Raw genomic sequence first — 27409 nt, 5'->3', positions numbered from 1 at the left:
TCAGACTGAGAAACCAGAGTAATAGTTTCTCATGCAACCCGTTCCCTTTGTGCTAGATGAACGAACGTCGCTCCACATGCTCAGTTCTGAGAGATAAGTGTGTGTGAAAGCCGTCCTTCACCTAGCTTTTTGGAAACACAAAGTTTCTTTTAAGTTTCAAACTCCAATCCATATATATATATGGGGAGGTACGAGCTGCACTCCGTTTTACAGTGAAAACTGCAGGAACTTCAAACCGGCTCTAGGAAACAGTCTGAGAAACCAGAGTAATAGTTACTCCTGCAAACCGTTCCTTTTGTGCTAGATGAACGAACGTCTCTCCACATGCTCATTTCTGAGTGATAACTGTGTGTGAAAGCCTTACTTCACCTATCTTGTTGGGAACACAAAGCTTCTTTTCAGATGCAAACTCCACCCTATACATATATATGGGGAGGTACGAGCTCCAACTATGTTTTACAGTGAAAACTGCAGGAAGTTCAAACCGGCACTAGGAAACAGACTGAGAAACCAGAGTAAAAGTTTCTACTGCAACCCCTTCCCTTTCTGCTAGATGAACGAACATCCCTCCACGTGCTCAGATCTGAGAGATAAGTGTGTGTGAAAGCCGTCCTTCACCTAGCTTTTTGGGAACACAAAGTTACTTTTCACTTGCAAACTCCACTCCATAGATATATATGGGAGGTACGAGCTCCAACTCGGTTTTACATTGAAAACTGCAGTAAATTCAAACCGGCACTAGGAAACAGACTGAGAAACTAGAATAAAATTTCTCCTTCAACCCGTTCCCTTTGTGCTAGATGAACGAACTTCTCTTCCCATGCTCATTTCTGAGAGATATTTGTGTGTGATTGCCGACATTCACCTATCTTGTTGGGAACACAAAGTTTCTTTTCACTTGCAAACTCCATTCCTTATATATATATGGATATGTACGAGCTCTAACATGGTTTTACAGTGAAAACTTCAGTAAATTAAAACCGGCAATAGGAAATAGACTGAGAAACCAGAGTAATAGTTTCTCATGCAACCCGTTCCCTTTGTGCTAGATGAACGAACATCCCTCCACGTGATCAGTTCTGAGAGATAAGTGTGTGTGAAAGCCGTCCTTCACCTACCTTTTTGGGAACACAAAGATTCTTTTCACTTGCAAACTGCACTCCATACATATATATGTGTTGGTTCGAGCTCCAACTCGGTTTTACAGTGAAAACTGCAGGAATTTCAAACCGGCACTAGGAAACAGACTGAGAAACCAGAGTAAAAGTTTCTCCTGCAACCCGTTCCCTTTGTGCTAGATGAACGAACTTCTCTCCCCATGCTCAGTTCTGAGAGATATTTGTGTGTGATTGCCGACATTCACCTAGCTTGTTGGGAACACAAAGTTTCTTTTCACTTGCAAACTCCACTCCTTATATATATATGGGGATGTACGAGCTCTAACATGGTTTTACAGTGAAAACTTCAGTAAATTAAAACCGGCAATAGGAAATAGACTGAGAAACCAGAGTAATAGTTTCTCATGCAACCCGTTCCCTTTGTGCTAGATGAACGAACATCCCTACACGTGATCAGTTCTGAGAGATAAGTGTGTGTGAAATCCGTCCTTCACCTACCTTTTTGGGAACACAAAGATTCTTTTCACTTGCAAACTGCACTCCATACATATATATGTGGTGGTTCGAGCTCCAACTCGGTTTTACAGTGAAAACTGCAGGAATTTCAAACCGGCACTAGGAAACAGACTGAGAAACCAGAGTAAAAGTTTCTCCTGCAACCCGTTCCCTTTGTGCTAGATGAACGAACGTCGCTCCACATGCTCAGTTCTGAGAGATAAGTGTGTGTGAAAGCCGTCCTTCACCTAGCTTGTTGGAAACACAAAGTTTCTTTTCAGTTTTAAACTCCAATCCATATATATATATGGGGAGGTACGAGCTCCACTCTGTTTTACAGTGAAAACTGCAGGAACTTCAAACCGTCACTAGGAAACAGTCTGAGAAACCAGAGTAATAGTTTCTCCTGCAAACCGTTCCTTTTGTGCTAGATGAACGAACGTCTCTCCATATGCTCATTTCTGAGTGATAAGTGTGTGTGGAAGCCTTACTTCACCTATCTTGTTGGGAAAACAAAGCTTCTTTTCAGTTGCAAACTCCACTCTCTCTATATATATATGGGGAGGTAAGAGCTCCAACTAGATTTTACAGTGAAAACTGCAGGAAGTTCAAACCGGCCCTAGGAAACAGCCTGAGAAACCAGAGGAAAGTTTCTCCTGCAAACCGTTCTTTGTGCTAGATGAACGAACGTCTCTCCACATGCTCAGTTCTGAGAGATAATTGTGTGTGAATGCCCTCCTTCACCTAGCTTGTTGGGAACACAAAGTTTCTTTTCAGTTGCAAATTCCACTCCATACATATATATGGGGAGGTACTAGCCCCAACACTGTTTTACAGTGAAAACTACAGGAAATCAAACCGGCACTAGGAAACAGACTGAGAAACCAGAGAAAAGTTTCTCTTGCAATCATTTCCATTTGTGCTAGATGAACGAACGTCTCTCCACAGGCTCAGTTCTGAGAGATAATTTTGTGTGAAAGCCGTCCTTCATCTAGCGTGTTGGGAACACAAAGATTCTTTTCTCTTTCAAACTACACTCCATACATATATATGGGGAGGTACCAGCTCCAACTCGGTTTTACAGTGAAAACTGCAGTTAATTCAAACCGGCACTAGGTAACAGACTGAGAAACCAGAGTAAAAGTTTCTCCTGCAACCCCTTCACTTTGTGCTAAATGAACGAAAGTCTATACACATGCTCAGTTCTGAGAGATATTTGTGTGTGAATGCCGTCTTTCACTTAGCTGGTTGGGAACACATAGTTTCTTTTCAGTTGCAAACACCACTCCATGCATATATATGGGGAGGTACGAGCTCCATCTCGGTTTAACAGTGAAAACTGCACGAAATTCAACCCAGCACTAGGAAACAGACTGAGAATCCAGAGAAAAATTTCACCTGCAACCCGTTCCTTTGTGCTAGATGAACGAACGTCTCTCCACATGTTCAGTTCTGAAAGATAAGTGTGCGTGAAAGCCATCCTTCACCATGCTTGTTGGGAACACAAAGTTTCTTTTCACTTGCAAACTCCACTCCATAAATATATATGGGGAGGTACGAGCTCCAACACTGTTTTACAGTGAAAACTGCAGGAAATTCAACCCGGCACTAGGAAACAGACTGAGAATCCAGAGTAATAATTTCTCATGCAACCCGTTGCCTTTGTGCTTGATGAACGAACGTCTCTCCAAATGCTCAGTTCTGAGAGATAAGTGTGTGTGAAAGCCGTCCTTCACCTAGCTTGTTGGGAACACAAAGTTTCTTTTCATTTGCAAACTCCATTCCATACATATATGTGATGAGGTACTAGCTCCAACTCGGTTTTAAAGTGAAATCTGCAGGAAGTTCAAACCGGCACAAGGAAAAATTCTGAGAAACCAGAGAATAGTTTCTCCTGCAACCCGTTCCGTTTGTGCTAGATGAACGAACGTTTCTCCACATGCTCAATTTGAGAGATAATTGTGTGTGTAAGCCATCCTTCACCTAGCTTGTTGGGAACACAAAGTTTATATTCAGTTGCAAACTCCACTCCAAACATATCTAAGAGTAGGGACTAGCTCCAACTCTGTTTTACAGTGAAAACTGCAGGAAATCAAAACGGCACTAGGAAACAGACTGAGAAACCAGAGAAAAGTTTCTCCTGCAACCCGTTCTTTGTGCTAGATTAACGAACGTCTCTCCACATGCTCAAATTGAGAGATAAGTGTGTGTGTAAGCCATACTTCACCTAGCTTGATGGGAACACAATGTTTATATTCAGTTGCAAACCCCACTCCATACATATATATGGGGAAGTACTAGCTCCAAATCGGTTTTACATTGAAAACTGCAGGAACATCAAACCGGGACTAGAAAACAGACTTATAAGCCAGAGTAAAAGTTTCCCCTGCAACCCGTTCACTTTGTGCTAGATGAACGAACGTCTCTCCACATGCTCAATTGTGAGAGATAAGTGTGTGAGAAAGCCATACTTCAACTAGCTTGTTGGGAACACAAAGTTTATATTCAGTTGCAAATACCACTCCATACATATATAAGAGTACGCACTAGCTCCAACTCGGTTTTACAATGAAAACTGCAGGAAATCAAACCGACACCAAGAAACAGACTGAGAAACTAGGGAAAAGTTTCTCTTGCAATCAGTTCCATTTGTGCTAGATGAACGAACGTCTATCCACAGGCTCAGTTGTGAGAGATAATTGTGTGTGAAAGCCGTCCTTCATCTAGCGTGTTGGGAACACAAAGATACTTTTCTCTTTCTAACTACACTCCATACATATATATGGGGAGGTACGAGCTCCAACTCGATTTTACAGTGAAAACTGCAGTTAATTCAAACCGGCACTAGGAAACAGACTGAGAAACCAGTTTAAAAGATTCTCCTGCAAACCGTTACCTTTGTGCTAGATGAACGAAAGTCTCTACACACGCTCAGTTCTGAGAGATAAGTGTGTGTGAAAGCCGTCATTCACCTAGCTTGTTGGGAACACAATGTTTCTTTTCACTTGCAAATTCCACTCCATAAATATATAAAGGGAGGTACCAGCTCCAACTCGATTTTACAGTGAAAACTGCAGGAACTTCATCCGGCACTAGGAAACAGACTGAGAATCTAGAGAAAAATTTTCTCTAGCAACCCGTTCCTTTTGTGCTAGATGAACGAACACTCTCCACATGCTCAGTTCTCAGAGATAAGTGTGTGTGAAAGCCATTCTTCAACTAGCTTGTTGGGAACACAAAGTTTGTATTAATTTGCAAACTTCATTCCATACATATATATGGGGAGGTACGATCTCCATATCTGTTTTACATTGAAAAATACTGGAAGATCAAACCGGCACTAGGAAACAAACTGAGAAACCAGAGTAAACGTTTCTACAACAAACCGTTCCCTTTCTGCTAGATGAACGAAAGTCTCTCCACATGCTCAGTTCTGTGAGATAAGTGTGTGTGAAAGCCGTACTTCAAATAGATTGTTGGGAACTCAAAGTTTCTTTTCACTTGCATACTCCACTCCATACATATATATGTGGCGGGATTAAATCCAACTCGGTTTTACAGTGAAAACTGCACGAAGTTCAAACCGGCACTTGGAAACAGTCTGAGAAACCAGAGAAAAGTTTCTACTGCAACCCGTTCCCTTTGTGCTAGATGAACGATCGTCTCTCCACATGCTCAGTTCTGAGATATAAGTGTGTGTGAAAGCCATACTTCACCTAGCATGTTGGGAACACAAAGTTTCTTTCAGTTGCAAACCCCAATCCATACATATATATGGGGAGGTACTAGCTCCAAATATTTTTTACAGTGAAAACTGCAGGAAGTTCAAACCGGCACTAGGAAACAGACTGAGAAACCAGAGTAAAATTTTCCCCTGCTACCCTTTCCCTTTGTGCTAGATGAACGAACGTCTCTCCACATGCTCATTTCTGAGAGATAAGGGTGTGTGGAAGCCGTCCTTCACCTAGCTTGTTGGGAACATAAAGTTTCTTTTCAGTTGCAAACTCCACTCCATATATATATATGAGTAGGTACGAGCTCCAACACGGTTTTACAGTGAAAACTGCAGTAAGTTCATACCGGCCTAGGAAACAGACTGAGAAATGTGAGTAAAAGTTTCTCCTGCAACCCGTTCCCTTTGTGCTAGTTGAACGAACGTCTCTCCACATGCTCAGTTCTGAGAGATAAGTGTGTGTGAAAGCCGTCCTTCACCTAGCTTGTTGGGAACACAAAGTTTCTTTTCAGTTGCAAACTCCACTCCATACATATATATGGGGAGGTGCTAGCTCCAACTCGGTTTTACAGTGAAAACTGCAGGAATTCAAACCGGCAGCTAGGAAACAGACTGAGAACCAGAGTAAAAGTTTCTCCTGCAACCGTTCCATTTGTGCTAGATGAACGAACGTCTCTCCACATGCTCAGTTCTGAGAGATAAGTGTGTGTGAAAGCCGTCCTTCATCCTAGCTTGTTGGGAACACAAAGTTTCTTTCTCTTGCAACTCCACTCCATACATATATATGGGAGGTACTAGCTCCAACTCGGTTTTACAGTGAAAACTGCAGGAAGTTCAAACCGGCACTAGGAAACAGACTGAGAAACCAGAGTAAAAGTTTCTCCTGCAACCCGTTCCTTTGTGCTAGATGAACGAACGTCTCTCCACATGCTCAGTTCTGAGAGATAAGTGGTGTGTGAATGCCGTCCTTCACCTAGCTTGTTGGGAACACAAAGTTCCTTTTCAGCTTGCAAACTCCACTCCATACATATATATGGGGAGGTACTAGCTCCAACACAGGTTTTACAGTGAAAACTGCAGGAACTTCAAACCAGCACTAGGAAACAGACTGAAGAACCAGAGTAAAATTTCTCCTGCAAACCGTTCCATTTGTGCTAGATTGAACAAACGTCTCTCCACATGCTCAGTTCTGATATAAAGTGTGTGTGAAAGCCGTCCTTCACCTAGCTTGTTGGGAACACAAAGTTTTCTTTTCAATTGCAAACTCCACTCCATACATTATATGGGTAGGTACGAGCTCCAACTCGATTTTACGAGTGAAAACTGCAGGAATTCAAACCGCACTAGGAAACAGACTGAGAACCCTAGAGTAAAATTTTTCCTGCAACCCGTTCCCGTTTTGTGCTAGTTGAACGAACGTCTCTCCACATTCTCAGTTCTGAGAGATAAGTGTGTGTGAAAGCCATCCTTCACATAGCATTTGGGAACACAAAATTTCTTTTCAGTGCAACTCCACTCCATACATATATATGGGGAGGTACTAGCTCCAACTCGGTTTTACAGTGTAAACCTGCAGGAACTTCAAACTGGCACTAGGAAACAGACTGAGAAACCAGAGTAAAAGTTTTTCCTGCAACCCGTTCCTTTGTGCTAGATGAACGAACGTCTCTCTACATGCTCAGTTCTGAGAGATACGTGTGTGTGAAAGCCTTTCTTCACCTAACTTGTTGGGAACACAATGTTTCTTTTCAGTTGCAAACTACAATCCGTAAATATATATATGGGGAGGTACTAGCTTCTCCAACTCGGATTACAGTGAAAAATGCAGTAACTTAAAACCGGCACTAGGAATCAGACTGAGAAACCAGAGTAAAAGTTCTCCTGCAACCCGTTCCCTTTGGTGCTAGATGAAACGAACGTCGCTCCACATGCTCAGTCTGAGAGATAAGTGTGTGTGAAAGCCGTCCTTCACCTAGCTTGTTGGAAACACAAAGTTTCTTTTCAGTTTTAAACTCCAATCCATATATATATATGGGGAGGTACGAGCTCCACTCTGTTTTACAGTGAAAACTGCAGGAACTTCAAACCGTCACTAGGAAACAGTCTGAGAAACCAGAGTAATAGTTCTCCTGCAAACCGTTCCTTTTGTGCTAGATGAACGAACGTCTCTCCATATGCTCATTTCTGAGTGATAAGTGTGTGTGGAAGCCTTACTTCACCTATCTTGTTGGGAAAACAAAGCTTCTTTTCAGTTGCAAACTCCACTCTCTCTATATATATATATGGGGAGGTAAGAGCTCCAACTAGATTTTACAGTGAAAACTGCAGGAAGTTCAAACCGGCCCTAGGAAACAGCCTGAGAAACCAGAGGAAAGTTTCTCCTGCAAACCGTTCTTTGTGCTAGATGAACGAACGTCTCTCCACATGCTCAGTTCTGAGAGATAATTGTGTGTGAATGCCCTCCTTCACCTAGCTTGTTGGGAACACAAAGTTTCTTTTCAGTTGCAAATTCCACTCCATACATATATATGGGGAGGTACTAGCCCCAACACTGTTTTACAGTGAAAACTACAGGAAATCAAACCGGCACTAGGAAACAGACTGAGAAACCAGAGAAAAGTTTCTCTTGCAATCATTTCCATTTGTGCTAGATGAACGAACGTCTCTCCACAGGCTCAGTTCTGAGAGATAATTTTGTGTGAAAGCCGTCCTTCATCTAGCGTGTTGGGAACACAAAGATTCTTTTCTCTTTCAAACTACACTCCATACATATATATGGGGAGGTACCAGCTCCAACTCGGTTTTACAGTGAAAACTGCAGTTAATTCAAACCGGCACTAGGTAACAGACTGAGAAACCAGAGTAAAAGTTTCTCCTGCAACCCCTTCACTTTGTGCTAAATGAACGAAAGTCTACACATGCTCAGTTCTGAGAGATATTTGTGTGTGAATGCCGTCTTTCACTTAGCTGGTTGGGAACACATAGTTTCTTTTCAGTTGCAAACACCACTCCATGCATATATATGGGGAGGTACGAGCTCCATCTCGGTTTAACAGTGAAAACTGCACGAAATTCAACCCAGCACTAGGAAACAGACTGAGAATCCAGAGAAAAATTTCACCTGCAACCCGTTCCTTTGTGCTAGATGAACGAACGTCTCTCCACATGTTCAGTTCTGAAAGATAAGTGTGCGTGAAAGCCATCCTTCACCATGCTTGTTGGGAACACAAAGTTTCTTTTCACTTGCAAACTCCACTCCATAAATATATATGGGGAGGTACGAGCTCCAACACTGTTTTACAGTGAAAACTGCAGGAAATTCAACCCGGCACTAGGAAACAGACTGAGAATCCAGAGTAATAATTTCTCATGCAACCCGTTGCCTTTGTGCTTGATGAACGAACGTCTCTCCAAATGCTCAGTTCTGAGAGATAAGTGTGTGTGAAAGCCGTCCTTCACCTAGCTTGTTGGGAACACAAAGTTTCTTTTCATTTGCAAACTCCATTCCATACATATATGTGATGAGGTACTAGCTCCAACTCGGTTTTAAAGTGAAATCTGCAGGAAGTTCAAACCGGCACAAGGAAAAATTCTGAGAAACCAGAGAATAGTTTCTCCTGCAACCCGTTCCGTTTGTGCTAGATGAACGAACGTTTCTCCACATGCTCAATTTGAGAGATAATTGTGTGTGTAAGCCATCCTTCACCTAGCTTGTTGGGAACACAAAGTTTATATTCAGTTGCAAACTCCACTCCAAACATATCTAAGAGTAGGGACTAGCTCCAACTCTGTTTTACAGTGAAAACTGCAGGAAATCAAAACGGCACTAGGAAACAGACTGAGAAACCAGAGAAAAGTTTCTCCTGCAACCCGTTCTTTGTGCTAGATTAACGAACGTCTCTCCACATGCTCAAATTTGAGAGATAAGTGTGTGTGTAAGCCATACTTCACCTAGCTTGATGGGAACACAATGTTTATATTCAGTTGCAAACCCCACTCCATACATATATATGGGGAAGTACTAGCTCCAAATCGGTTTTACATTGAAAACTGCAGGAACATCAAACCGGGACTAGAAAACAGACTTATAAGCCAGAGTAAAAGTTTCCCCTGCAACCCGTTCACTTTGTGCTAGATGAACGAACGTCTCTCCACATGCTCAATTGTGAGAGATAAGTGTGTGAGAAAGCCATACTTCAACTAGCTTGTTGGGAACACAAAGTTTATATTCAGTTGCAAATACCACTCCATACATATATAAGAGTACGCACTAGCTCCAACTCGGTTTTACAATGAAAACTGCAGGAAATCAAACCGACACCAAGAAACAGACTGAGAAACTAGGGAAAAGTTTCTCTTGCAATCAGTTCCATTTGTGCTAGATGAACGAACGTCTATCCACAGGCTCAGTTGTGAGAGATAATTGTGTGTGAAAGCCGTCCTTCATCTAGCGTGTTGGGAACACAAAGATTACTTTTCTCTTTCTAACTACACTCCATACATATATATGGGGAGGTACGAGCTCCAACTCGATTTTACAGTGAAAACTGCAGTTAATTCAAACCGGCACTAGGAAACAGACTGAGAAACCAGTTTAAAAGATTCTCCTGCAAACCGTTACCTTTGTGCTAGATGAACGAAAGTCTCTACACACGCTCAGTTCTGAGAGATAAGTGTGTGTGAAAGCCGTCATTCACCTAGCTTGTTGGGAACACAATGTTTCTTTTCACTTGCAAATTCCACTCCATAAATATATAAAGGGAGGTACCAGCTCCAACTCGATTTTACAGTGAAAACTGCAGGAACTTCATCCGGCACTAGGAAACAGACTGAGAATCTAGAGAAAAATTTTCTCTAGCAACCCGTTCCTTTTGTGCTAGATGAACGAACACTCTCCACATGCTCAGTTCTCAGAGATAAGTGTGTGTGAAAGCCATTCTTCAACTAGCTTGTTGGGAACACAAAGTTTGTATTCATTTGCAAACTTCATTCCATACATCTATATGGGGAGGTACGATCTCCATATCTGTTTTACATTGAAAAATACTGGAAGATCAAACCGGCACTAGGAAACAAACTGAGAAACCAGAGTAAACGTTTCTACAACAAACCGTTCCCTTTCTGCTAGATGAACGAAAGTCTCTCCACATGCTCAGTTCTGTGAGATAAGTGTGTGTGAAAGCCGTACTTCAAATAGATTGTTGGGAACTCAAAGTTTCTTTTCACTTGCATACTCCACTCCATACATATATATGTGGCGGGATTAAATCCAACTCGGTTTTACAGTGAAAACTGCACGAAGTTCAAACCGGCACTTGGAAACAGTCTGAGAAACCAGAGAAAAGTTTCTACTGCAACCCGTTCCCTTTGTGCTAGATGAACGATCGTCTCTCCACATGCTCAGTTCTGAGATATAAGTGTGTGTGAAAGCCATACTTCACCTAGCATGTTGGGAACACAAAGTTTCTTTCAGTTGCAAACCCCAATCCATACATATATATGGGGAGGTACTAGCTCCAAATATTTTTTACAGTGAAAACTGCAGGAAGTTCAAACCGGCACTAGGAAACAGACTGAGAAACCAGAGTAAAATTTTCCCCGGCTACCCTTTCCCTTTGTGCTAGATGAACGAACGTCTCTCCACATGCTCATTTCTGAGAGATAAGGGTGTGTGGAAGCCGTCCTTCACCTAGCTTGTTGGGAACATAAAGTTTCTTTTCAGTTGCAAACTCCACTCCATATATATATATGAGTAGGTACGAGCTCCAACACGGTTTTACAGTGAAAACTGCAGTAAATTCATACCGGCCCTAGGAAACAGACTGAGAAATGTGAGTAAAAGTTTCTCCTGCAACCCGTTCCCTTTTGTGCTAGTTGAACGAACGTCTCTCCACATGCTCAATTCTAGAGATAAGTGTGTGTGAAAGCCGTCCTTCACCTAGCTTGTTCTGAACACAAAGTTTCTTTTCAATTCCAAAATCCACTCCATACATATATATGGGGAGGTACTGGCTCCAACTCGGTTTTACAGTGAAAACTGCAGGATCTTCATAACGGCAGTAGGAAACAGACTGAGAAACCAGAGTAAAAGTTTCACCTGCAACCTGATCCCTTTGTGATAATTGAACGAACGTCTCTCCACATGCTCAGTTCTGAGAGATAAGTGTGTGTGAAAGCCGTCCTTCTCCTAGCTTGTTGGGAACACAAAGTTTCTTTTCTCTTGTGTACTCCACTCCATACATATATATGTGGAGGTACTAGCTCCAACTCGGTTTTACAGTGAAAACTGCACGAAGTTCAAACCGGCACTAGGAAACAGCCTGAGAAACCAGAGAAAAGATTCTCCTGCAAACCGTTCTTTGTGCTAGATGAACGAAAGTCTCTCCACATGCTCAGTTCTGAGAGATAATTGTGTGTGAATGCCGTCCTTCACCTAGCTTGTTGGGAACACAAAGTTCCTTTTCAGTTGCAAACTCCACTCCATACATATATATGGGGAGGTACTAGCCCCAACACAGTTTTACAGTGAAAACTGCAAGAACTTCAAACCAGCACTAGGAAACAGACTGAAGAACCAGAGTAAAATTTCTCCTGCAACCCGTTCCATTTGTGCTAATTGAACAAACGTCTCTCAACATGCTCAGTTCTGATATAAATGTGTGTGAAATCCGTCCTTCACCTAGCTTGTTGGGAACACAAATTTTCTTTTCAATTGCAAACTCCACTCCATACATATATATGGTAGGTACGAGCTCCAACTCGATTTTAGAGTGAAAACTGCTGTAAATTCAAACGGCACTAGGAAACAGACTGAGAACCCTTAGTAAAATTTTTTCCTGCATCCCGTTCCGTTTTGTGCTAGTTGAACGAACGTCTCTCCACATTCTCTGTTCTGAGAGATAAGTGTGTGTGAAAGCCATCCTTCACATAGCATTTGGGAACACAAAATTTCTTTTCAGTTGCAAACTCCACTCCATACATATATATGGGGAGGTACTAGCTCCAACTCGGTTTTACAGTGTAACCTGCAGGAACTTCAAACTGGCACTAGGAAACAGACTGAGAAACCAGAGTAAAAGTTTTTCCTGCAACCCGTTCCTTTGTGCTAGATGAACGAACGTCTCTCTACATGCTCAGTTCTGAGAGATACGTGTGTGTGAAAGCCTTTCTTCACCTAACTTGTTGGGAACACAATGTTTCTTTTCAGTTGCAAACTACAATCCGTAAATATATATATGGGGAGGTACTAGCTCCAAATCGGATTTACAGTGAAAAATGCAGTAACTTAAAACCGGCACTAGGAATCAGACTGAGAAACCAGAGTAAAATTTTCTCCTGCATCCTGATCCCTTTGTGCTAATTGAACGAACGTCTCTCCACATGCTCAGTTCTGAGAGATAATTTTGTGTGAAAGACGTCCTTCATCTAGCTTGTTGGGAACACAAAGTTTCTTTTCAGTTGCAAACTCCACTCCATACATATATATTGGGAGGTACAAGCTCCAACCCGGTTTTACAGTGAGAACTGCAGGAACTTCAACCTGGCACTAGGAAAGAGTCTGAGAAACCACAGTAAATGTTTCTCCTGCAACCCGTTCCCTTTGTGCTAGATGAACGTACGTCTCTCCACATGCTCAGTTCTGAGAGATAAGTGTGTGTGAAAGCCTACCTTCAACTAGCTTATTTCGAACACAAAGTTCTTTACTGTTGCAAACTCCACTCCATAAATATATATGGGGAAGAATTAGATCCAACTCGGTTTTACAGTGAAAACTGCATTAACTTCAAACCGGCACTAGGAAACAGACTGAGAATCCAGAGTAAAATTTTCTCCTGCAACCTGTTCACTTTGTGCTAGATGAAAGAAAGTCTCTCCACATGCTTATTTCTGAGAGATTAATGTGTGTGAAATCCGTTCTTCAACTAGCTTGTTGGGAACACAAAGTTTTTTTTCACTTGCAAAATCCAATCCATACATATATATGAGGAGGTACTAGCCCAACTCGTTTTTACAGTGAAAACTGCAGAAAATTAATACCGGCACTAGGAAACAGAATGAGAAACCACAGTAAAGTTTCTCCTGCAACCCTTTCCCTTTGTGCTAGATGAACGAACTTCTCTCAAATGCTCAGTTCTGAGAGATAATTGTGTGTGAAAGCCATACTTCTCCTGGCTTGTATGGAACACAAAGCTATTTTTCGTTGCAAACACCACTCCATACATATATATGAGGATTTAAGAGCTCCAAATCTGTTTTACAGTGAAAAATGCAGGAACTTCAACCCGGTACTAGGAAACACACTGAGAAACCAGAGTAAAAGTTTCCCTGCAAACCGTTCCTTTTGTGCTACATGAACGAACGTCTCCCCGCATGCTCTGTTTTGAGAGATAAGTGTGTGTTAATGCCGTAATTCACATAGCTTGTTGGGAACACAAAGTTTCTTTTCAGTTGCAAGCTCCACTCCATAAATATATATGCGGTGGTACTAGCTCTAAATCATTTTTACAAAGAAAACTGCAGGAATTTTAAACCGGCACTAGGAAACAGACTGAGAAACCAGAGTAAAAGTTGCACCTTCAACCCGTTCCCATTGTGCTAGATGAACGAACGTCTCTCCACATGCTCAGTTCTGAGAGATAAGTGTGTTTGAATGCCTACCTTCACCTTGCTTGTTGGGAACACAAAGTTTCTTTTCTGTTGCAAACTCCACTCCAGAAATATATATGGGGAGGTATTAGATCCAACTCGGTTTTACAGGGAAAACTGCAGGAATTTCAAACCGGCACTAGGAAACAGAGTGAGAATCCAGAGTAAAAGTTTCTCCTGCAAACCGTTCCCTTTGTGCTAGATGAACGAACGTCTCTCCACCTGCTGTGTTCTGAGAGATAAGTGTGTGTGAAAGCCGTCCTTCACATAGCTTTTTCAGAACACAAAGTTTCTTTTCAGTTGCAAACTCCACTCCATATATATCTATGAGTAGGGAATAGCTCCAACTCGGTTTTACAGTGAAAACTGCAGGAATTTCAAACCGGCTCTAGGAAATATACTGAGGAACCAGAGAAAATTTTCTCCTGCAAACTGTTCTATTTGTGCTAGATTAACGAACGTCTCTCCACAGGGTCATTTCTGAGAAATAAGTGTGTGTGAATGCCGTTCTTCACCTAGCTAGTTGGGAACACAAAGTTTCTTTTCAATAGCAAATTTCACTCCATACATATATATGGGAAGTACTAGCTCCAACTCGGTTTTACAGTGAAAACTGCAGGAAATTCAAACCGGCACTAGGAAACATACTTAGGAACCAGAGTAAATATTCCTCCTGCAACCCGTTCCCTTGTGCTAGATGAACGAAATTCTCTACACATGTTCAGTTCTGAGAGATAATTGTGTGTGAAAGCCGTCCTTCACCTAGATTTTTGGGAAACCAAAGTTTCCTTTCAGTCGCAAATTCCATTCCATACATATATATGGGGAGGTACTAATCTCCAACTCGGTTTTACAGCGAAAACTGCAGGAACATCAAAGGGCACTAGGAAACAGACTGAGAAACCAAAGTAAAAGTTTCCCTGCAAACCGTTCTATTTGTGCTAGTTGAACGAATGTCTCTCAACATGCTCAGTTCTGAGAGTTATGTGTGTATGAAAGCCGTCCTTCACCTAGCTTGTTGGGAACACAAAGGTTCTTTTCAGTTGCAAACACAAATCCTTACATATATATGGGGAGGTTCTAGCTCCAACTCGGTTTTACAGTGAAAACTGCAGGAAGTTCAATCCGGCACTAGGAAACAGACTGAGAAACCAGAGAAAAGTTTCTCCTGCAACACGTTCCCTTAGTGCTAGATGAACGAACGTCTCCCACATGCTCAGTTCTGAGATATAAGTGTGTGTGAAAGCCGTCTTTCACATAGCTTGTTGGGAACACAAAGTTTCTTTTCAGTAGCAAACTCCACTCCAAACATATATATGGGGAAGTACTAGCTCCAAATCGACTTTACAGTGAAAACTGCAGGAACTTCAAACCGGCTCTAGGAAACAGACTGAGAAACCAGAGTAAAAGTTTCTCCTGCAAACCGTTCCCTTTGGGCTAGATGAACAAACGTCTCTCCACATGCTCATTTCTGAGGGAAAAGTGTGTGTGAAAGCCGTCCTTCACATAGCGTTTTCGGAACACAAAGTTTCTATTAAGTTGCAAACTCCACTCCATACATATCTATGAGTAGGGACTAGCTCCACCTCGGTTTTACAGTCAAATCTGCAGGAACTTCAAACCGACTCTAGGAAACAGACTGAGGAACCAGAGAAAATTTTCTCCTGCAAACTGTTCCCTTTGTGCTAGATGAACGAACGTCTCCCCACATGCTCAATTCTGAGAGAAAAGTGTGTGTGAAAGCCGTACTTCTCCTAGATTGTTGGGAGCACAAAGATACTTTTCACTTGCAAACTCCACTCCAAAAATATATAAGAGGATGTACGAGCTCCAACTCGGTTTTACAGTGAAAACTGAAGGAACTTCAAACCGGCACTAGGAAAAAGACTGAGAAAACAGAGAAAAGTTTCTCCTGCAAACCTTTCCCTTTGTGCTAGATGAACGATAGTCTCTCCACATGCTCAGTTCTGAGAGTTAAGTGTGTGTGAATGCCGTCCTTCATCTAGCTTGTTGGGAACACAAACTTCCTTTTCACATGCAAACTCCACTCCATACATATATATGGGGAGGTACGAACTCCAACACGGTTTTACTGTGAAATCTGCAGGAAGTTCAAACCGGCACTAGGAAACAGACTGAGAAACCAGAGTAAAAGTTTCTCCTGCAACCCGTTCACTTTGTGTTAGATGAACGAACTTCTCTCCACATGCTCAGTTCTGAGAGAGAAGTGTGTGTGAAAGTCGTCTTTCACCAGCTTGTTGTGAACACAAAGTTTCTTTCAGTTGCATATTCCACTCCATACATATATATGGGAGGTACAAGCTCCAACACGGTTTTACAGTGAAAACTGCAGGAACTTCAAACTGGCACTAGGAAAGAGACTGAGAAACCAGAGTATAAGTTTACCCTGCAACCCGTTCCCTTTGTGCTAAATTAACGAAAGTCTCCCCACATGCTCAGTTCTGAGAGAATATTGTGTGTGAAAGCCGTACTTCATCTAGCTTGTTGGGAACTCAAAGTTTCTTTTCAGTTGCAAACTCCATTCCATACATATATATGGGGGAGGTACTAGCTAAAACTCGATTTTACAGTGAAAAAATGCAGTAAATTCAAACCGGCAGTAGGAAACAGACTGAGATATCAGAGTAATAGTATCTCCTGCCACCCGTTCCCATTGTGCTAGATGAACGAACGTCTCTCCATATGCTCAGTTCTAAGAGTTTAGTGTGTGTGAAAGCCTCACTTCACCTAGCTTGTTGGGAACACAATGTTTCTTTTCAGTTGGAAACCCCTCTCCATACATATATATGTTAAGGTACAAGTTCCAACTCCGTTTTACAGTGAAAACTGCAGGGAATTCAAACCGGCACTAGGAAACAGACTGAGAGACCAGAGTAATAGTTTCTCCTGCAACCCGTTTCCTTTGTGCTAGATGAACGAACGTTTCTACACATTCTCAGTTCTGAGAGATAAGTGTGTGTGAAAGACGACCTTCATCTAGCTTGTTGGGAACACAAGTTTCTTTTCACTTGCATACTCCATTCCATATATATATATGTGGAGGTACAAGCTCCAACAAGTTTTAAAAGTGAAAACTGCAGGAAGTTCCAACCGGCACTAGGAAACAGACTGAGAATCCAGAATAAATGTTTCTCCTGCATCCCATTCCCTTTGTGCTAGATGAACGAACTTCTCTTCACATGCTCAGTTCTGAGAGATAAGTGTGTGTGAAAGCCGTCCTTCAGCTTGCTTTTTGGGAAATCAAAGTTTCTTTTCAGTTGCAAACACCACTCCATAAATATCTATGGGGAGGTACTAGCTACAACTCGGTTTTATTGGGAAAACTGCAGGGACTTCAAACCGGCACTATTAAACATTCTGAGAAACCAGAGTAAATGTTTCCCCTGCAACCCGTTCCCTTTGTGCCAGATGAACGTACGTCTCTCAACATGCTCAATTCTGAGAGATAAGTGTGTGTGAAAGCCGTGCTTCACATAGCTTTTTCGGAACACAAAGTTTCTCTTCATTTGCAAACTCCACTCCATACATATCTATGAGTAGGGTGTAGCTCCAACTCGGTTTTACAGTGAAAACTGCAGGAACTTCAAAACGCCTCTAGGAAACAGACTGAGGAACCAGAGAAAATTTTCCCTGCAAACAGTTCCCATTGTGCTAGATGAACGAGCGTCTATCCACAGGCTCATTTCTGAGAGATATGTGTGTGTGAAGCCGTCCTTCACATAGCTTGTTGGGAACACAAAGTTTCTTTTCAGTAGATAACTCCACTCCATACATATATATGGGGAGGTACGAGCTCCAACACGGTTTTACTGTGAAAACTGCAGGAAGTTCAAACCGGCACTAGGAAACAGAATGGGAAACCAGAGTAAAATTTTCTTCTGCAACCCGTTCCCTTTGTGCTAGATGAACGAACGTCTCCCCACATGCTCAGTTCTGAGAGATATGTGTTTGTGAAAGCCGTCCTTCATCTATCTGGTTGGGAACACATAGTTTCTTTTCAGTTGTAAACTCCATTCCATACATATATATGGGGATGTACGAGCTCCAACTCGGTTTTACAGTGAACACTGCAGGAACTTCAAACCGGCACTAGGAAACAGACTGAGAAACCAGAGTAAAAGATTCTCCTGCAACCCGTTCCTTTTGTGCTAGATGAACGAACCTCTCTCCACATGCTAAGTTCTGAGAGATAAATGTGTGTGAAAGCCATACTTCACCTAGCTTGTTGGGAACACAAAGATTCTTTTCACTTGCAAACTCCACTCCATACATATATATGGGGACGTAAGAGCTAAAACACCATTTTACAGTGAATAATGCAGGAACTTCAAACCGGCACTAGGAAACAGACTGAGAAACTAGAGTAAAATTTTCTCCTGCAAACCGTTCCCTTTGTGCTAGATGAACGAACGTCTCTACACATTCTCAGTTCTGAGAGATAACTGTGTGTGAAAGACGACCTTCATCTAGCTTGTTGGGAACACAAAGTTTCTTTTCACTTGCAAACTCCTATCCATACATATATATGGGAAGGTACTAGCTCCAACTCGGTTTTACAGTGAAAACTGCAGGAACTTCAAACCGGCACTAGGAAACAGACTGAGAAACCAGAGTTAAAGTTTCTCCTGCAACCCTTTCCCTTTGTTCTAGATGAAAGAAAGTCTCTCAACATGCTCAATTCTGTGAGATAAGTGAGTGTGAATGCCATACTTCAACTAGCTTGTTGGGAACACAAAGTTATATTCAGTGCATACTCCACTCCATACATATATATGGGAGGAACAAGCTCCAACAGGGTTTTACAGTGAAAATTGCAGGAACTTCAAACTGGCACTAGGAAAGAGACTGAGAAACCAGATATATGTTTCCCCTGCAACCCTTTCCCTTTGTGCTAGATGAACGAACGTCTCTCCACATGCTCAGTTCTGAGAGATACGGGTATGTGTAAGCCGTCCTTCACCTAGCTTGTAGGGAACACAAAGTTACTTTTCACTTGCATACTCCACTCCATACATATATATGGGAAGGTACGAGCTCCAACTCGGTTTTACAGTGATAACTGCAGGAAGGTCAAACCGACACTAAGAAACAGACTGAGAAACCAGTGTAAAAGATTCTCCTGCAAACCGTTCCCTTTGTGCTAGATGAACGAAATTCTATACACATGCTCAGTTCTGAGAGATATTTGTGTGTGAATGCCGTCTTTCACTTAGCTGGTTGGGAACACATAGTTTCTTTTCAGTTGCAAACACCACTCCATAAATATCTATGGGGAGGTACTAGCTACAACTCGGTTTTATTGGGAAAACTGCAGGGACTTCAAACCGGCACTATTAAACATTCTGAGAAACCAGAGTAAATGTTTCCCCTGCAACCCGTTCCCTTTGTGCCAGATGAACGTACGTCTCTCAACATGCTCAATTCTGAGAGATAAGTGTGTGTGAAAGCCGTGCTTCACATAGCTTTTTCGGAACACAAAGTTTCTATTCATTTGCAAACTCCACTCCATACATATCTATGAGTAGGGTGTAGTTCCAACTCGGTTTTACAGTGAAAACTGCAGGAACTTCAAAACGCCTCTAGGAAACAGACTGAGGAACCAGAGAAAATTTTCCCTGCAAACAGTTCCCATTGTGCTAGATGAACGAGCGTCTATCCACAGGCTCATTTCTGAGAGATATGTGTGTGTGAAGCCGTCCTTCACATAGCTTGTTGGGAACACAAAGTTTCTTTTCAGTAGATAACTCCACTCCATACATATATATGGGGAGGTACGAGCTCCAACACGGTTTTACTGTGAAAACTGCAGGAAGTTCAAACCGGCACTAGGAAACAGAATGGGAAACCAGAGTAAAATTTTCTTCTGCAACCCGTTCCCTTTGTGCTAGATGAACGAACGTCTCCCCACATGCTCAGTTCTGAGAGATATGTGTTTGTGAAAGCCGTCCTTCATCTATCTGGTTGGGAACACATAGTTTCTTTTCAGATGTAAACTCCATTCCATACATATATATGGGGATGTACGAGCTCCAACTCGGTTTTACAGTGAACACTGCAGGAACTTCAAACCGGCACTAGGAAACAGACTGAGAAACCAGAGTAAAAGATTCTCCTGCAACCCGTTCCTTTTGTGCTAGATGAACGAACCTCTCTCCACATGCTAAGTTCTGAGAGATAAATGTGTGTGAAAGCCATACTTCACCTAGCTTGTTGGAACACAAAGATTCTTTTCACTTGCAAACTCCACTCCATACATATATATGGGGACGTAAGAGCTAAAACACCATTTTACAGTGAATAATGCAGGAACTTCAAACCGGCACTAGGAAACAGACTGAGAAACTAGAGTAAAATTTTCTCCTGCAAACCGTTCCCTTTGTGCTAGATGAACGAACGTCTCTACACATTCTCAGTTCTGAGAGATAACTGTGTGTGAAAGACGACCTTCATCTAGCTTGTTGGGAACACAAAGTTTCTTTTCACTTGCAAACTCCTATCCATACATATATATGGGAAGGTACTAGCTCCAACTCGGTTTTACAGTGAAAACTGCAGGAACTTCAAACCGGCACTAGGAAACAGACTGAGAAACCAGAGTTAAAGTTTCTCCTGCAACCCTTTCCCTTTGTTCTAGATGAAAGAAAGTCTCTCAACATGCTCAATTCTGTGAGATAAGTGAGTGTGAATGCCATACTTCAACTAGCTTGTTGGGAACACAAAGTTTATATTCAGTTGCATACTCCACTCCATACATATATATGGAGGAACAAGCTCCAACAGGGTTTTACAGTGAAAATTGCAGGAACTTCAACTGGCACTAGGAAAGAGACTGAGAAACCAGAGTATATGTTTCCCCTGCAACCCTTTCCCTTTGTGCTAGATGAACGAACGTCTCTCCACATGCTCAGTTCTGAGAGATACGGGTATGTGTAAGCCGTCCTTCACCTAGCTTGTAGGGAACACAAAGTTACTTTTCACTTGCATACTCCACTCCATACATATATATGGAAGGTACGAGCTCCAACTCGGTTTTACAGTGATAACTGCAGGAAGGTCAAACCGACACTAAGAACAGACTGAGAAACCAGTGTAAAGATTCTCCTGCCAAACCGTTCCCTTTGTGCTAGATGAACGAAATTCTATACACATGCTCAGTTCTGAGAGATATTGTGTGTGAAATGCCGTCTTTCACTTAGCTGGTTGGGAACACATAGTTTCTTTTCAGTTGCAAACACCACTCCATAAATATCTATGGGGAGGGTACTAGCTACAACTCGGTTTTATTGGGAAAACTGCAGGGACTTCAAACCGGCACTATTTAAACATTCTGAGAAACCAGAGTAAATGTTTCCCCTGCAACCCGTTCCCTTTGTGCCAGATGAACGTACGTCTCTCAACATGCTCAATTCTGAGAGATAAGTGTGTGTGAAAGCCGTGCTTCACATAGCTTTTCGGAACACAAAGTTTCTATTCATTTGCAAACTCCACTCCATACATATCTATGAGTAGGGTGTAGTTCCAACTCGGTTTTACAGTGAAAACTGCAGGAACTTCAAAACGCCTCTAGGAAACAGACTGAGGAACCAGAGAAAATTTTCCCTGCAAACAGTTCCCATTGTGCTAGATGAACGAGCGTCTATCCACAGGCTCATTTCTGAGAGATATGTGTGTGTGAAGCCGTCCTTCACATAGCTTGTTGGGAACACAAAGTTTCTTTTCAGTAGATAACTCCACTCCATACATATATATGGGGAGGTACGAGCTCCAACACGGTTTTACTGTGAAAACTGCAGGAAGTTCAAACCGGCACTAGGAAACAGAATGGGAAACCAGAGTAAAATTTTCTTCTGCAACCCGTTCCCTTTGTGCTAGATGAACGAACGTCTCCCCACATGCTCAGTTCTGAGAGATATGTGTTTGTGAAAGCCGTCCTTCATCTATCTGGTTGGGAACACATAGTTTCTTTTCAGATGTAAACTCCATTCCATACATATATATGGGGATGTACGAGCTCCAACTCGGTTTTACAGTGAACACTGCAGGAACTTCAAACCGGCACTAGGAAACAGACTGAGAAAACCAGAGTAAAAGATTCTCCTGCAACCCGTTCCTTTTGTGCTAGATGAACGAACCTCTCTCCACATGCTAAGTTCTGAGAGATAAATGTGTGTGAAAGCCATACTTCACCTAGCTTGTTGGGAACACAAAGATTCTTTTCACTTGCAAACTCCACTCCATACATATATATGGGGACGTAAGAGCTAAAACACCATTTTACAGTGAATAATGCAGGAAACTTCAAACCGGCACTAGGAAACAGACTGAGAAACTAGAGTAAAATTTTCTCCTGCAAACCGTTCCCTTTGTGCTAGATGAACGAACGTCTCTACACATTCTCAGTTCTGAGAGATAACTGTGTGTGAAAGACGACCTTCATCTAGCTTGTTGGGAACACAAAAGTTTCTTTTCACTTGCAAACTCCTATCCATACATATATATGGGAAGGTACTAGCTCCAACTCGGTTTTACAGTGAAAACTGCAGGAACTTCAAACCGGCACTAGGAAACAGACTGAGAACCAGAGTTAAAGTTTCTCCTGCAACCCTTTCCCTTTGTTCTAGATGAAAGAAAGTCTCTCAACATGCTCAATTCTGTGAGATAAGTGAGTGTGAATGCCATACTTCAACTAGCTTGTTGGGAACACAAAGTTTATATTCAGTTGCATACTCCACTCCATACATATATATGGGAGGAACAAGCTCCAACAGGGTTTTACAGTGAAAATTGCAGGAACTTCAAACTGGCACTAGGAAAGAGACTGAGAAACCAGAGTATATGTTTCCCCTGCAACCCTTTCCCTTTGTGCTAGATGAACGAACGTCTCTCCACATGCTCAGTTCTGAGAGATACGGGTATGTGTAAGCCGTCCTTTCACCTAGCTTGTAGGGAACACAAAGTTACTTTTCACTGCATACTCCACTCCCATACATATATATGGGAAGGTACGAGCTCCAACTCGGTTTTACAGTGATAACTGCAGGAAGGTCAAACCGACACTAAGAAACAGACTGAGAAACCAGTGTAAAAGCTCCCTGCCAAACCATTCCCTTTGTGCTAGATGAACGAAATTCTATACACATGCTCATTCTGAGAGATATTGTGTGTGGAATGCCGTCTTTCACTTAGCTGGTTGGGAACACATAGTTTCTTTTCAGTTGCAAACACCACTCCATACATATATATGGGAGGTACGAGTTCCAACTCGGTTTAACAGTGAAAACTGCAGGAAATTCAACCCAGCACTAGGAAACAGACTGAGAATCCAGAGAAAAATTTCACCTGCAACCCGTTCCTTTGTGCTAGATGAACGAACGTCTCTCCACATGTTTCAGTTCTGAAAGATAAGTGTGCGTGAAAGCCATCCTTCACCATGCTTGTTGGGAACACAAAGTTTCTTTTCACTTACAAACTCCACTCCATAAATATATATGGGGAGGTACGAGCTCCAACTCTGTTTCACAGTGAAAACTGCAAGAAATTCAACCCGGCACTAGGAAACAGACTGAGAAATGTGAGTAAAAGTTTCTCCTGCAAACCGTTCCCTTTGTGCTAGTTGACGAACGTCTCTCCACATACTCAATTCTAGAGATAAGTGTGTGTGAAAGCCGTCCTTCACCTAGCTTGTTCTGAACACAAAGTTTCTTTTCAATTCCAAAATCCACTCCATACATATATATGGGGATGGTACTGGCTCCAACTCGGTTTTACAGTGAAAACTGCAGGATCTTCATAACGGCAGTAGGAAACAGACTGAGAAAACCAGAGTAAAAGTTTCACCTGCAACCTGATCCCTTTGTGATAATTGAACGAACGTATCTCCACATGCTCAGTTCTGAGAGATAAGTGTGTGTGAAAGCCGTCCTTCTCCTAGCTTGTTGGGAACACAAAGTTTATATTCAGTTGCAAACTCCACTCCAAATATATCTAAAAGTAGGGACTAGCTCCAACTCTGTTTTACAGTGAAAACTGCAGGAAATCAAAACGGCACTAGGAAACAGACTGAGAAACCAGAGAAAAGTTTCTCCTGCAACCCGTTCTTTGTGCTAGATTAACGAACGTCTCTCCACATGCTCAATTTGAGAGATAAGTGTGTGTGTAAGCCATACTTCACCCTAGCTTGATGGGAACACAATGTTTATATTCAGTTGCAAACCCCACTCCATACATATATATGGGGAAGTACTAGCTCCAAATCGGTTTTACATTGAAAACTGCAGGAACATCAAACCGGGACTAGAAAATAGACTGATAAGCCAGAGTAAAAGTTTCCCCTGCAACCCGTTCACTTTGTGCTAGATGAACGAACGTCTCTATATATGCTCAGCTGTGAGAGATAAGTGTGTGTGAAAGCCATACTTCAACTAGCTTGTTGGGAACACAAAGTTTATATTCAGTACAAACACCACTCCATACATATATAAGAGTACGCACTAGCTCCAACTCGGTTTTACAGTGAAAACTGCAGGAAATCAAACCGACACTAGTAAACAGACTGAGAAACTAGGGAAAAGTTTCTCTTGCAATCAGTTCCATTTGTGCTAGATGAACGAACGTCTCTCCACAGGCTCAGTTCTGAGAGATAATTCTGTGTGAAAGCCGTCCTTCATCTAGCGTGTTGGGAACACAAAGATTCTTTTCTCTTTCAACTACACTCCATACATATATATGGGGAGGTACGAGCTCCAACTCGATTTTACAGTGAAAACTGCAGTTAATTCAAACCGGCACTAGGAAAAAGACTGAGAAACCAGTTTAAAAGATTCTCCTGCAAACTGTTCCCTTTGTGCTAGATGAACGAAAGTCTCTACACACGCTCAGTTCTGAGAGATAATTGTGGTGTGAAAGCCGTCATTCACCTAGCTTGTTGGGAACACAATGTTTCTTTTCACTTGCAAATTCCACTCCATAAATATATAAAGGGAGGGTACCAGCTCCAACTCGATTTTACAGTGAAAACTGCAGGAACTTCATCCGGCACTAGGAAACAGACTGAGAATCTAGAGAAAAATTTTCTCTAGCAACCCGTTCCTTTTGTGCTAGATGAACGAACGTCTCTCCACATGCTCAGTTCTCAGATATAAGTGTGTGGGAAAGCCATTCTTCAACTAGCTTGTTGGGAACACAAAGTTTGTATTCATTTGCAAACTTCATTCCATACATATATAGGGGGAGGTACGATCTCCATATCTGTTTTACATTGAAAAATACTGGAAGTTCAAACCGGCACTAGGAAACAGACTGAGAAACCAGAGTAAACGTTTCTACAACAAAACCGTTCCATTCTGCTGGATGAACGAACGTCTCTCCACATGCTCAGTTTCTGTGAGATACGTGTGTGTGAAAGCCGTACTTCAAATAGATTGTTGGGAACTCAAAGTTTCTTTTCACTTGCATACTCCACTCCATACATATATATGTGGCGGATTAACTCCAACTCGGTTTTACAGTGAAAACTGCACGAAGTTCAAACCGGCACTAGGAAACTGTCTGAGAAACCAGAGAAAAGTTTCTACTGCAAACCCGTTCCCTTTGTGCTAGATGAACGAACGTCTCTCCACATGCTCAGTTCTGAGATATAAGTGTGTGTGAAAGCCATACTTCACCTAGCATGTTGGGAACACAAAGTTTTCTTTTCAGTTGCAAACCCCAATCCATACATATATATGGGACGGTACTAGCTCCAAATATTTTTTACAGTGAAAACTGCAGGAAGTTCAAACCGGCACTAGGAAACAGACTGAGAAACCAGAGTAAAATTTTTCTCCGGCTACCCTTTCCCTTTGTGCTAGATGAACGAACGTCTCTCCACATGCTCATTTCTGAGAGATAAGGGTGTGTGGGAAGCCGTCCTTCAACCTAGCTTGTTGGGAACATAAAGTTTCTTTTCAGTTGCAAACTCCACTCCATATATATATATGAGTAGGTACGAGCTCCAACTCGGTTTTACAGTGAAAACTGCAGTAAATTCATACCGGCCCTAGGAAACAGACTGAGAAATGTGAGTAAAAGTTTCTCCTGCAACCAGTTCCCTTTTGTGCTAGTTGAACGAACGTCTCTCCACATGCTCAATTCTAGAGATAAGTGTGTGTGAAAGCCGTCCTTCACCTAGCTGTTCTGAACACAAAGTTTCTTTTCAATTCCAAAATCCACTCCATACATATATATGGGAGGTACTGGCTCCAACTCGGTTTTACAGTGAAACTGCAGGATCTTCATAACGGCAGTAGGAAACAGACTGAGAAACCAGAGTAAAAGTTTCACCTGCAACCTGATCCCTTTGTGATAATTGAACGAACGTCTCTCCACATGCTCAGTTCTGAGAGATAAGTGTGTGTGAAAGCCGTCCTTCTCCTAGCTTGTTGGGAACACAAAGTTTCTTTTCTCTTGTGTACTCCACTCCATACATATATATGTGGAGGTACTAGCTCCAACTCGGTTTTACAGTGAAAACTGCACGAAGTTCAAACCGGCACTAGGAAACAGCCTGAGAAACCAGAGAAAAGATCCTCCTGCAAACCGTTCTTTGTGCTAGATGAACGAAAGTCTCTCCACATGCTCAGTACTGAGAGATAATTGTGTGTGAATGCCGTCCTTCACCTAGCTTGTTGGGAACACAAAGTTCCTTTCAGTTGCAAACTACACTCCATACATATATATGGGGAGGTTCTAGCCCCAACACTGTTTTACAGTGAAAACTGCAAGAACTTCAAACCAGCACTAGGAAACAGACTGAAGAACCAGAGTAAAATTCTCCTGCAACCCGATCCATTTGTGCTAATTGAACAAACGTCTCTCAACATGCTCAGTTCTGATATAAATGTGTGTGAAAGCCGTCCTTCACCTAGCTTGTTGGGAACACAAAGTTTCTTTTCAATTGCAAACTCCACTCCATACATATATAGGTAGGTATGAGCTCCAACTCGGTTTTAGAGTGAAAACTGCTGTAAATTCAAACCGGCACTAAGAAACAGACTGAGAACCCTTAGTAAAAGTTTTTCCTGCATCCCTTTCCGTTTTGTGCTAGTTGAACGAACGTCTCTCCACATGCTCTGTTCTGAGAGATAAGTGTGTGTGAAAGCCATCCTTCACAAAGCTTGTTGGGAACACAAAGTTTCTTTTCAGTTGCAAACTCCACTCCATACATATATATGGGGAGGTACTAGCTCCAACTCGGTTTTACAGTGTAACCTGCAGGAACTTCAAACTGGCACTAGGAAACAGACTGAGAAACCAGAGTAAAAGTTTTTCCTGCAACCCGTTCCTTTGTGCTAGATGAACGAACGTCTCTCTACATGCTCAGTTCTGAGAGATACGTGTGTGTGAAAGCCTTTCTGCA

The sequence above is a fragment of the Camelus ferus genome, chromosome 1 (assembly GCF_009834535.1).
Source record: "Camelus ferus isolate YT-003-E chromosome 1, BCGSAC_Cfer_1.0, whole genome shotgun sequence".
In the NCBI taxonomy this organism is placed as follows: domain Eukaryota; kingdom Metazoa; phylum Chordata; class Mammalia; order Artiodactyla; family Camelidae; genus Camelus; species Camelus ferus.
Note: the sequence above shows the minus strand (reverse complement) of the source record.